Source organism: Notothenia coriiceps, unplaced genomic scaffold (genome assembly GCF_000735185.1).
Source record: "Notothenia coriiceps isolate Sejong01 unplaced genomic scaffold, NC01 NC01_scaffold00017815, whole genome shotgun sequence".
Lineage (NCBI taxonomy): Eukaryota > Metazoa > Chordata > Actinopteri > Perciformes > Nototheniidae > Notothenia > Notothenia coriiceps.
The window spans coordinates 19,140-31,188 of record NW_011350516.1 but is presented as its reverse complement, the minus strand read 5'-3'; positions in this window follow the sequence as shown (position 1 = coordinate 31,188).

Here is a 12,049-nt window from a genome sequence, read left to right as displayed (position 1 = left end):
TTACGAGCGGGTCCTCTCCACGCCGTCACCACGGCGAACGAAATGGACGCTTCTCTCCCTCACACCAGAGGAGTCAGGGCGCAGAGCCGAGCCTCCGAGTCCCTGACTCCTCTGGTGTGAGGGAGAGAAGCGTCCATTTCGTTCGCCGTGGTGACGGCGTGGAGAGGACCCGCTCGTAACAGGTACGTTGCTGAGAAAAAATCCTTCCCCACCTGTCGTTAATCCGGAGAAAAAGCGACGGTGTAGAATTTTATTCTCAAAGAATATTAACTGGTGTGTTAATACCCTTTTTATCTTCCCCTCCTCTGGTGTGAGAGAGAAAAAGAAAAAACTGTCCCGGCTACCTTGGTGTCGGTAGTGAGGAAAGGCAAGCTAGTAACAGGTGTGTTACCAGCTTGAAAAATCAAAACCTTACCTTTAATTCCGAAGAAAGAAACGGCGAGGTAGATTGCAACACTAACTGGTGTGTTAGTATTAACAGTCTTCTTGCAGAAGTATATATAGAAGTAGCCGGCGAGCGCCCGTCGACCGAAGTTAGCTTGGATAGCTTGGTTCCGTCTGTGGACTGTGTGAGCTAGCCCGGCTACCAATAGAGATGTGCTCTGAAGCGAGAAGAGGTGTTTGAATGATGCATGCGGCGTAGCGCAAGCTACTTATAGGGGGTGGATTCCCTGACGCTGACGTCAAGATCACCAGCCAATCAGGATTGGCGTAATGAGATTGATGCTTCTGTTTGCTCCGCGATGAGGCGCATCCCATAGTGAGACATCGAACGGAGTGTTACGAATGAGAACTACCAAAAACAAGCGTCACAATACTTATTGTATATAAAGTGGAAATGGAAAAAAAGAATAAAGGTCTAACTCCAAAGTTCAGTGCTATAAAGTTCAGAGTTTTATACGTTTCCAGTAAACATTTTGGTAACACATTATTTTGATAGTCCATAGTTAACACTATAAGTCATCAGTTGACAATGACATTCAACATCACCGTTCCAACCGACAAGAAACATGTTTTTGCAACAGCGTATTAACCAATATTCAACCTTACTATCTGTAGAGTGTGTCAACATCTTCAAAATTGACAATCAACTATTCCTCCATTAACTAAAATTATGGTGAGTCTATCAATGCCAGGTTTATGAAAGGTTATTAGATATGTGTTAAATATACTCGGTTGGTAAGAACATAAAACCTTGAAAATACAACATCCTTCTCCACGGACTAGTTTAATTTGTATCCTTCAGCAAAATAGGAGTTTGTTTCTAATGAACAACATCAAAAGTTGGTGTTACAGACCAGACATTTCACACAAGACCAAAGATCGTATTGCTTTGCAACAAGCAGACCGCTGTATAACATAAGATTTTAAAGAGACTATTACAGTGAATTTCAGAATCTGTATGGTTCACTCTTGAATGGCACTGAATTTCACTACATATTGTTGTATATCGACGACCCAAGCCCGGTTTGTTACTAAATTAATTGCCAAAACCTGGCCTGAATCGATTAAGTGTGTTGGGACGCATTGACCTCCATTGCACATGCATACTATGCAATATGGATAATTGCAATCAGATGCAAAAAAGGGCCAAAACTCACTGAGCTGAAAAGCTTTGTTGCATTTTTTGTGCTGTAATACCAATTTTGTAATATCTTTTGTCAACCGGACCTTGAAACGAGGCAGATAGAGGCTGCAAGTAATGCAAAATCCATGGAGCTATCCGAGGCTGCAATTGGTTCTTTGTGAATTTGCCCCTGAGTGATCTCTTTAATTCGTGATAATGGGTCAACGTGAGGAATTCATGGTTAACAAAGAATGCTGTTAAAATTCTCTTGCACTCATGTTGAAGGTTTCCGTGAGTTTCCAAATAATCATTAACTTTTTAACTTCACATGATCATACATTACCAATCCACCTGTTCTAACTATGTGCTGCAGACCAAATTAAATTGCGGAGCTATAAAGTAATAATAACAAAATAACAATAAATGATATATCTAAAAATATACCTTTTCAATAGCAATGCCACTTGAGAATACGGACAGTCCTTGTTATACAGAGACAGAATAACAAAAAAGGGCAGGGGACGAAACTAACAACAGAAAGTGGAAGAGAAAAATCCTGCCGAGACTCGGTTGACCGACAACACAACGAGACTGAGGAAATAACGAAGAAGCATGCTCAAACAGAAAAATATATTGAAGGGAGCAACAGAGAGTGATAAAAAAGTCACACAGAGAGAAATGCATTGGGACCAACAGAGAAGACGACGTTAGGAGGGGAGAGACACATGGAATGAGATGTGAAAAAAAGGAGTGATGAGCAAAGAAAATACGTTGGTGTGAGTTTTGGCCGCCCTGCTAGACTTATAGAGAGATTGGTGGTCAGATAATTCACCCTTTGGCTTAAGGCTCGAGCTCTGTGAAAGGTCGAAGCTTCTTTCAAACAACCTGTTAACATTTCTCTCGTTATCTGTCTCTGTCTGCATCACACATTTACTTGCTGCTCGTACTGAATGTGTGTGTGTGTGTGTGTGTGTGTGTGTGTGTGTGTGTGTGTGTGTGTGTGTGTGTGTGTGTGTGTGTGTGTGTGTGTGTGTGTGTGTGTGTGTGTGTGTGTGTGTGAACTCAGTGCCAACAGAGGCAGTGGCTCGTCCTCCTCCACAAGCCAGGACTGGTGTCACCCTGAAGTACAGATCCCTTGTTGTGACAGAATATTCTGGTCAACACAGACAGACTAAACGCCACCTAGCCTCCCTTTATGGGTGTGAAAGTGTAAGTGTGTGTGTGAATGTGTGTTTGCGTTTGTGTGTGCGTGAAACTGTCAGAAACACCAGATCTAGAGCACTTGTATTACTTCACTGGGGCTTCTTCTAAACCCTCGGTGTTGGAATAATAGAGTACACATTGTAGATATTCCCATAGCCAGTGACAGTTAGGGTGATAAGTGCCTAAGCTGTGAAAGGGCTTGTGTACATTTGCAGATTTATGGTCTTGCACTCCGTTGACTTTTACTGCTGTCACAGACAAAGAGGTTAGTGCCAGAACTTTGAAAAAGTCAAAAGCCTGAAAATCAGCTGAACAGATAGGAAGGTTTACTTCTGATCAACTGTTTTCTTTAGTCTTTAGAGGGGATGCGTAGGGTCGGACTTTGAAAACACCTGCATTAGGGAAAGGGCATTAGTATGTTGTGCATTTCATTTGCAATGTTCTTGAGTCAACATTTTCACAGAAGCAAGACAACTGAAAGAAACATCCCTGCAAAGGCAACAGCACTATGAAGATAATCAACTTCACACATTCCCATAAAAGATAACATACATCAATATTACCATCAAACAGTATTTATAACTTTTCCACTTACCTTCATGTGTCTTGAAGAGAGTAATGAATCCATAGAGAGGATTTATTATACACCTACCTAAGATAACCATTTTTCTAAAGCTAAAGTATCATCGGTTGGGTTTCTGAACCAAGTCCATCCCATCAGTAGAGGCTACTTAAAGTTATACCCGCCTGCTCACTGCCCCACTGCCTCAATGGTTAGAGTGCCAGGTCATTGGTCAGCTGGTTGAAACATGTGACCTCGTGTGATGGAGGTCTGACGGGGACAGATGGGTGTTTGCAGCGATGTGTTAATGAGGTGTTGCTGGGTGGAAATGAATGGAAAGGTTGCTGCATGTGCTTTCCGGGAAATTAGAAAAGGGAAGATTGACAGACGGAGCTTTACATGTATTTGATCATTAATAGACTTTATAATGTGTTTGCTCAAGGTTCACAAGGATAACAAGCTGGCTGGCATTGATTTTGTTATGTGCTAACTGATTTATTAAAATAGCCCTATGGTGAATAACCAAATATCGGCTAAATGAATGACTAATTTACAGGTTTGATTCATAAGAGGTCTAAATAATTGGAAAAGGAGGAAAGAAGGGTTTCTGTGAGAGTTGTGGTAAAAAAAAAACAGAGAGAAAATTAAAAGAAAGGAAGCGAAAGAATGAGACACAGTCATACAGGGTGTTGGATATTGAAATATAAAAGGTGAGTTTTGCATGATGCTTCTTCTATTCAAAGCAGAATATTGATCATTTCTTTAAAATCCATCATTCACTCTTACCAGCTCTTGCTCTCACACATTGCACTTTGCAGTGTAAGTGTGTGCTTTGGTATGAGAGTGTGTGTGTGTATGTATATGTGTCTTGAAACGTGAGTGTGTTTGTGCTTTCAGACATATTTGGGTTGTGCATTCTTGGAAGTGCTTTAATACTACTGTGTGTGTGTGTGTGTGTGTGTGTGTGTGTGTGTGTGTGTGTGTGTGTGTGTGTGTGTGTGTGTGTGTCTGTATGTATGATGTCTTGCATGCCTAAAGCAAGACACTGCTGTGTTTGGTTGAACCTCACAGTACCAATAACATGGTTGCATCGCGCACTGGTGTGTGTGGTTCAGAGAAGATGGGATAGGATGGAAGGAAAACAAGATGGACAAAATGAAAGAAGGAGGAATAAGGGAAACAGAAGCGAAGGAAATAATCATTTCAATGTGCCGGGGATGGTCATACCAGTCACAAAACAGAGGCAGCCCTTGTTTATGCCATGTGCAGGTAACAACATGTTCTGCCCTCTAGTCCCATAACTGGTCTGTTGGTTGCATACAAATGGAAAAGCATGAGTGCCTCTCCCTCATCTCTCTCCTTCTCTCCTTTCCCTGCTGAGATTCTTCACATTGCTGTCTTAATTTTTCTTTTTTCCTCTCCCTCCATTTGTCTTATTCCTTTTTAAAATTTCCCTCTTTTTCCCCTTTTTGGAGTTAAAAATAAGTCTACCTTATCGCTACAATCTACTCAGCCACGATCAATCATCAGCCTTTTCTTGTTCAGCTTTTCCCTGTCATTGAAGGTTTCACTCTGCTTTGCCAGGTTTTTTTCTTGGTAAAGTAGAGTGCCACTTAACTTTCACATCCAAAAGACAGGATCAGGGTAATCAATAACATACAGTATTATACTCTGTTTATCTAGTGTAACAATTCCTGTGTGCGCTTGAACTACACTTATTTTTCCATTTCTCTTGTGCCATCTCTGTAGAAAAACCATGGACATGTCATCTTTGACATCTCCCATTGGCTTTTGACAGGACTTTTTGGAGCCAGGCGTTTGTGTTTACCAAGCTGCCATGTTGTCAGCGGTTTAGAGCCAGAAACGACACATCCAAGCAACAGATCTCAATCCAAATGATCACTTACTGGTGACTGTCAAGCTACTTCCAAATTCAAGCGACTTGTATGTCAGGAGAATAGAAGCTGGGGACTAGCAGATGAACATCTTAAAAATAAACCATGTTGATTTTTTTCTTTTAATTTGCCTACCACGGACACATAAATATACGTAATTAGTTTGGAATTTCTCAAGAGATTGTTGTGTTCTTTTCAGCTGGCTGTCTGTTCAAATTATCTTCAAGGACACTCAGCCTCGGTGGTTACGGTTTGTTCCCTCCCTGCTTTCCCCCTCTTTTCTTACCCTCCAATCCATCTTTCCCTCCACGTTCATTTATCTCTCTAACTCTCTGTTTTTTTTTAGTAAAGCTTTGGCTAATTATGACATCGTGCTCGCACTGAAGTCGCCCTGTGAAGAAGCGTTGCTGATCGCCGCTGGGTCTAAGGCGGCATGGGGGATGGGGAATTGAACAAGCATAGGCCTTCAAAGCTAGTTAGCTTCACAGAGCTCCTGTCACAACTACACTCATGCTGCAACCTGTTTACTACCCAAGCCCCCCGCAATTACCAGCTCCCTAGCAGGGGCAAAGCTAGCGCCTGGAGAGAGTTAACACTAAGCAGGAAGAAGGAGGAAGAGGGGGGAGCCCCTTTAAGAGGCTGAGGCAGGGTGGGTGTATAAGTGACAAATCCTAGAGGGAGAAGCATGGTGCGAGCATGTGTGTGTGTGTGTGTGTGTGTGTGTGTGTGCGTGCGTGCGTGCGTGCGTGCGTGCGTGTGTGTGTGTGGAGAGGTTGTTGTGCTGTATACAAAGCAGAGCAGAAGAAGAGAGCAAATGAAAGACAGGTAAAGGATGTTTAGCTTTATTGGGCCCCTGGACAATCAGCCTTTTTCTATGAGTCTATAAACCAACCATTAGAATGATTGAATCAATGAAGGAAAGGACTGTCTCTGTAATAAACTTCTGTAATGGATGGGTAAGGTTTTAAGGGGGCTGGGAATTAAATAAGCATGTGTAAGTATTGATGTGTCTCTGTTATATAGTTGCATGTGCGTCAACCTGTCGCCAAGACCTGGCCCCTGACTCACAGGAACAGTGGGGCAGTGAAACAAGCAGCAGCACGGGGCCCCTACAACACACTGCTTCTCAATGTCTGTGTCTATGACAGACAATCACAAATGACCCATCACATAGCCAGGCTGCTGGGAAAGGTCAAAGGATGTGTAAACAAAGTTTGTTAAAGAAAGATAATCGATTAATTATCAGCCAATTAATCATTAATATGATAATAATGGCAGGCACTGTCAAATCTAAGGATGTGACAGAGCTAAACAGCAAGAAGAATTCTTCATCCGAACCGCTAAAAATGTGTGAAATGTTGTTATTTTAGTACTTTTTTAAATAGTAGGGACATGTTTTTGTTGAGAAACAGTGCGTTAGGGAGCCCGTACCACCTGGACTAACTGTTATAAAACTCTCTTTGTCCAACAGACTTCACTTTTTTCCAGGAGTATCTGATACAACTTCCCCCCCACCCTCATTACACTCATTGGTGAAGAACACACACCTGCAATATCTGTAAAATAACCAAAGTTACACTACAGGCAAAACATTGAGATGTTCATTTTCAACGTGTTGCAGCATCTTATCTATATCCTTTCAAAATACTGCACTTCTTTTTGATCTATCCTCTTTGCCCGTAATCCTCCTACCATGCTTTTCATCCTTTCCACCATAAGTCATCACATACTCCTGGAAGCCATTCCCTACTGAAATCTCATCATCCATCCAATCTGTCTTTCATCTTTCCATCTCCCCCCATCTTGATCTTACAGTGGGAATGGCTCTAGTGATAGTCAGCTGTGGTCCAAAAGTGGAAGGAGTTATTTATTTATTTTTCTCATCTTTCTCCCTGCCCACTTACACTGCACATCTACGCGGATGGACTTGATGGCAGCCACCCCCACCCCGTTGTCGGCCTTGCAGTAGTAGCGGCCCCCCTGCACCCTCTGGATGCCCTCAATGCGCAGCGTCTCGTTGTAGATTGATGTTTCTTGGAACTTGTCTGATGCACTGCCTGCAGTCTTTGTCCACCGCACCTGAAGAGAACAGGGAGAAGAGAAAATGTTCAATTGACGAAGATGCTGTCGGTGAAAGCAAGGGGAAACCAGAACAGAATCAGTCAAAATGTGAGGGGAAATAGTTCAGACAGCAGCAGAGACAATGAGTCAGAAGGCAGGCTTTGACAATTGATTGCCCAAAAACTTAAAAGATACAGTAAGAAGCAAAAATGCTGAAATCGACCACTCTTTACAAAGGCATATTCAACTTTATGCACCAATAACTAACATTTGAAAGTGACTTTCTGGTCCAGTTTCCTACAAAGGAAATGACCTAATTATTGAATAGAAAACATTGATTGAAGATTATGTCAGTGACATATTGTCTTATCTTTTTTAAATGCCTTTGTGATGTGCTGCAACCCATTTTCCCCTCGGGGACAAATAAACGAATACTATACTAGATGAATTCATCTTCTTCAACAAGTTAAGATGTTAAAATAGCATTAGTCATTTTAACAAATAGTCAAACACAACCAATGTTTGCATTCATGTAGTAAGAGTCATGGCTATTGAGGATTTTCTTCTGACTGTGAATCACGCTACAAAATCCGCCACATATTAGCAAAAATATAACCATATAAGCATTTGTGAGACAGATTGGAGAGCATTTATTTCTCTGGGCAAATCTTGAATAACTCTAATAGTCTGAGATACTGATAAAAAATTATAAATGAAGAGAGCGGTGACTTTTTCTCGGTGATAAAATCTGTCTGCTCCATAGAGTGGGAGTTAATGACACTAAGCGCTGCACTCATGGTGTCCATGATGCTAAACTCAGACCATTTAGAGTTTTGACAAACTCTATATGGCTTGTTCACGCCTCAATTATCCCATCAAGCCGTGAGAATGCTGCACAGCCGACAGCTACATGATACTTCCACTTGATTAATCAAATGCACAAACACACACAGGCTCCAGAGATACATGAAAGCCTGAGCACTGGTTATGTTCCCTCGTATGTGTGTGTGCAACTGTGTGTGCACAGTCCATTAATCCCTATTAACCCTTCTGTCTGTTATCAACCACGACGAGACTATCAACCATGTCCTGTTGAGGAGGTCAGAGAGGATAATGGGCAAAAGTCATTGATGTGTGTGTGCATGCAAATGTTTGTGCGGATAAGTGTTTTCTTTCCTGATTTAATGCACAGCCTGTGTTCCTGGATATGTACACAGTATCGGCGTACGTTTTCAATGCTGGTGTTTGTAAGTGCGTGAGTGTGTTCTGGTTAGAAAGCAGGTTATATGGATTAGCAGATGATCAGGGCTTGTGTAAACACTCCCTGCCTGTTTATTCAGCTCTGTTTGTGGGAAGGATTTGGAGGAGGCAGACTGCCATTGATCACACCAGCCAAGGTGAGCAATGAACCGAACCCTGTCTCTCCATGGTTTAGTGACTCCAGTTTGCATGTGTGTGTGTGTGTGTGTGTGTGTGTGTGTGTGTGTGTGTGTGTGTGTGTGTGTGTGTGTGTGTGTGTGTGTGTGTGTGTGTGTTTTGTGCAAGACAGAAAAGGAGAGATAGTGAACGTGAGCATGAAATGTGCATTTTTCTTTTCATGCTTTTATCCTTTCTATTCAAGGATTAAAAGAGGAGGGGATAGGATCTTACAAATTATGGACGTTTTGCCTGCTTGTGTTTAGGACAGGACGCATTTAAGAGTAATTCCTAGGATTATAGTTCAGGAATATAAAGAATAGTTTCAAATATGGCAAGAGTATTGGATTTGGGCTTTGGACTTTAAATGTAAAATCATAATGTGTCCCTTTTTGTGTGTGTATAAAAGGGTCAAGGATGAAATCAGGATGATGTGTGGCACTCAAAAGATTACAGAAAAGCATTGAAAGTGCAAGGACAATATGAGCTTACAGTAATACTGCTAAGAGTATGTTTATACAAAGAGATCCTACGGTAAAAGGCATGACTAAGGTATAGATAGATAGATCTTTTATTTGTCATTGTACAGGTACAACGAAATGACAATGAACTCAAGGTGCCAACACGCAACAACAAGACTATATGAAAACAACAAGACAATATAAAAACAAGAAATGGGACTTAAATAGACATGATAGGGAATATGTACATAATAAATAATAAATGAAATTGCACCTTTCCCCTCGTATTGCATGGAAGGTGTACGGTAGAGCAAAGGAAGCAGGACCCAAATTGCAGATTTAAACTGATTATTACCTTTATTTCAAGGATAACGAATAGAACTTTGGACAGACAGAACACTCACCGGTGAACACAGTCAACAACAAAAGACGAACCAACACTGAACACAGGAAGAGACAAGACTAAATACAGAGAGGGGTAATCACAGGACGAGAAACAGCCGGGCAGGGGAGGAGAAACACAAGGGCAACAGGTGAACACAATCAGACAATTAGGCACACCAGGGAAACTAACGACAGGGAGGAAAAACACAGAGAGAGGGACCAGACAATACACAAGGGAGACAGGGAGAACCGAACAGCAAAAATAAACCCAAACATACAAAACTAGAAACGTGACATAACATGAGAATCGTGACAGAATTATATGGAAGGAAACAGAGAGACAAAGGGTGAGGAAGGAAAAACATAGACTGAATGTGTAAACGAAAGTGAAAGAGGAATTTGTTCGAGTGAGTGTGAGAATGAGAGGAATGATATATACATACAGTATCCCTGGCAGCTGTGAGAGGGTGAGAGAAATAGTGCCTCACACCCAGAGTTGCTACACCGGAGATGAAGCAAAATAGATGGAGGTGATATTGCAAATAAAGGGGACATTGTGTGTGATGCAGATGACTGGCGGGCAGGAGAGGAGCCTATATCTATCTGCCTGTGACACCAGGAGCTTAAAATCATCACCTGCGCTCTCTTTCTCTGACCTCGTTCGCTCTCCCTCCATACCTCTTTCTTCTCCCTTCCTTCAATAGACATGTGATGCTGGTGCTCTATTTTCTCACTCAGGTCCCGACGGATTGGTCTAGATATCTTTCCCAGTCCTTTTTCTCTCCCTCATCTCATCCCTGTCGGGGCGCTTTTCTCTTCCCTGCCTTTATTTCTTTATAAAATACAGGAAAGCCTAACACTGACTTTCAATCAGATCTTGTGTCTAAATGCACATCCACTTACACACGTAAAAAAACACACACACATTCCCCCAGACTTTCTCCCTCACACATGCTGGGAAAAGAAGCAGCTGCGTATGTTGAGTCAGAGCTTTTTGTAATGATACAAACTCTTACATTTGGTTAGAAGTGTAATGTGAAGGGAAGGTTTGGGATCCCCTGGGATACAGCTCGACATGAAATGCAGCAGGTTTCATTCACTGTTTCTGTATTCAGCTGGGGGGCTCTTTGCTGTCTAAGACACAGACTGTTCAACAGGAGAACAGAAACGCTGCAGAGAACGGTCTTGTCAGTGTATCGTGATGAGGAAGTTGGGGACCACTTTGGCTTTGTGTGTGGTTTTATGGCAGGGTGCGATTTGGCAATATTCAAATTGCTAGTATTGAAGAGTGCACTAATAATACTGATCACAGCTGAGTGGGCTAGTAAATGTTCCATTAGTGGTCATGTGGTTATGTTGTGTAATCTTGATTTGCAATCATTCCCTTTTACACAATGTGTATTCCCAACCAACGCAATGGAGTTTCTGCATCAATACACTTGTTAACAGTATTAACGATTGAATCTATTAAACTCGAATGCTGACATTGTTATGGAAAGAGCTAAGTGAAGAGGCTTTGTTTGATACAAATAACGTCAAGAGTTTCGAGCTTAGTATCCCCCATTGCCTGGTATTGCATTCGTTTGAAATATATTTTGAGTTTTCAGCAGGTGATTTATCGATTGCCGTTTCTTCAAAGTGTAGTGAAGTCAATATTGTTGTGTAAAACTCTCAATTTAAAGCTTAAACTACAGTCAGCAGCAGTCCTCCACATAACGATGTTTTCGGTAAGTTGTTGTGAAATCCTGCTGTTTATATGTATGAGATAAACAGGCTTCATTGGCAGCCTGAAAAGCAAGTCAACATTGTCTCGGCAGTGCCTCATAGTATCTGCAGTGACAGTAAATCTGCTGTACTCCAGAATACAGATGGATATTTTAATGTAATACACTAAGGTGCCAGTTTAAATAGGTACACACACCTTTCTAAAGCCACTGCAATCTGACACAACTGCCCTGCAATAAAACCAAACTTTATAAAGCTTATTATATTCCGTTTTCATGAGACAGAGGACAAAATATAAGATACAGCTTTCAATGTTTGGCCTCCAAAATGATAGGGCTGAATCAACACCTTGCCGTCAACAAAAAGCAACATTATGAGCTTTGTAAACCTGGGGTTTATTGCAGACTTCTTCTATTGCATTGCATTGGATTCTAGCTGTGTGTGTCAAATAAAAAGGCAACAGATTCCAGTTCTAAATCTGTGTTTACTTGTAGGGGAAAAGAGGAGGACAGCTAAAATATGCCTGATGAATATGGATCAGAAAGAGTGAGGGTAGGGAAGAGAAGAGAGGCAGTGAAAGGTGTGCACTTTTTTAGATGGTGAGGGAGGAGAAGGCTAATGTGTGTCAACCGTACAGACAGGTCAGTGGCCTTTAGCTTTCTGTGTAAACGCCTCCCCCTGCTGTCTCTTCTGTGTGTGTGTGTGTGTGTGTGTGTGTGTGTGTGTGTGTGTGTGTGTGTGTGTGTGTGTGTGTGTGTGTGTGTGTGTGTGTGTT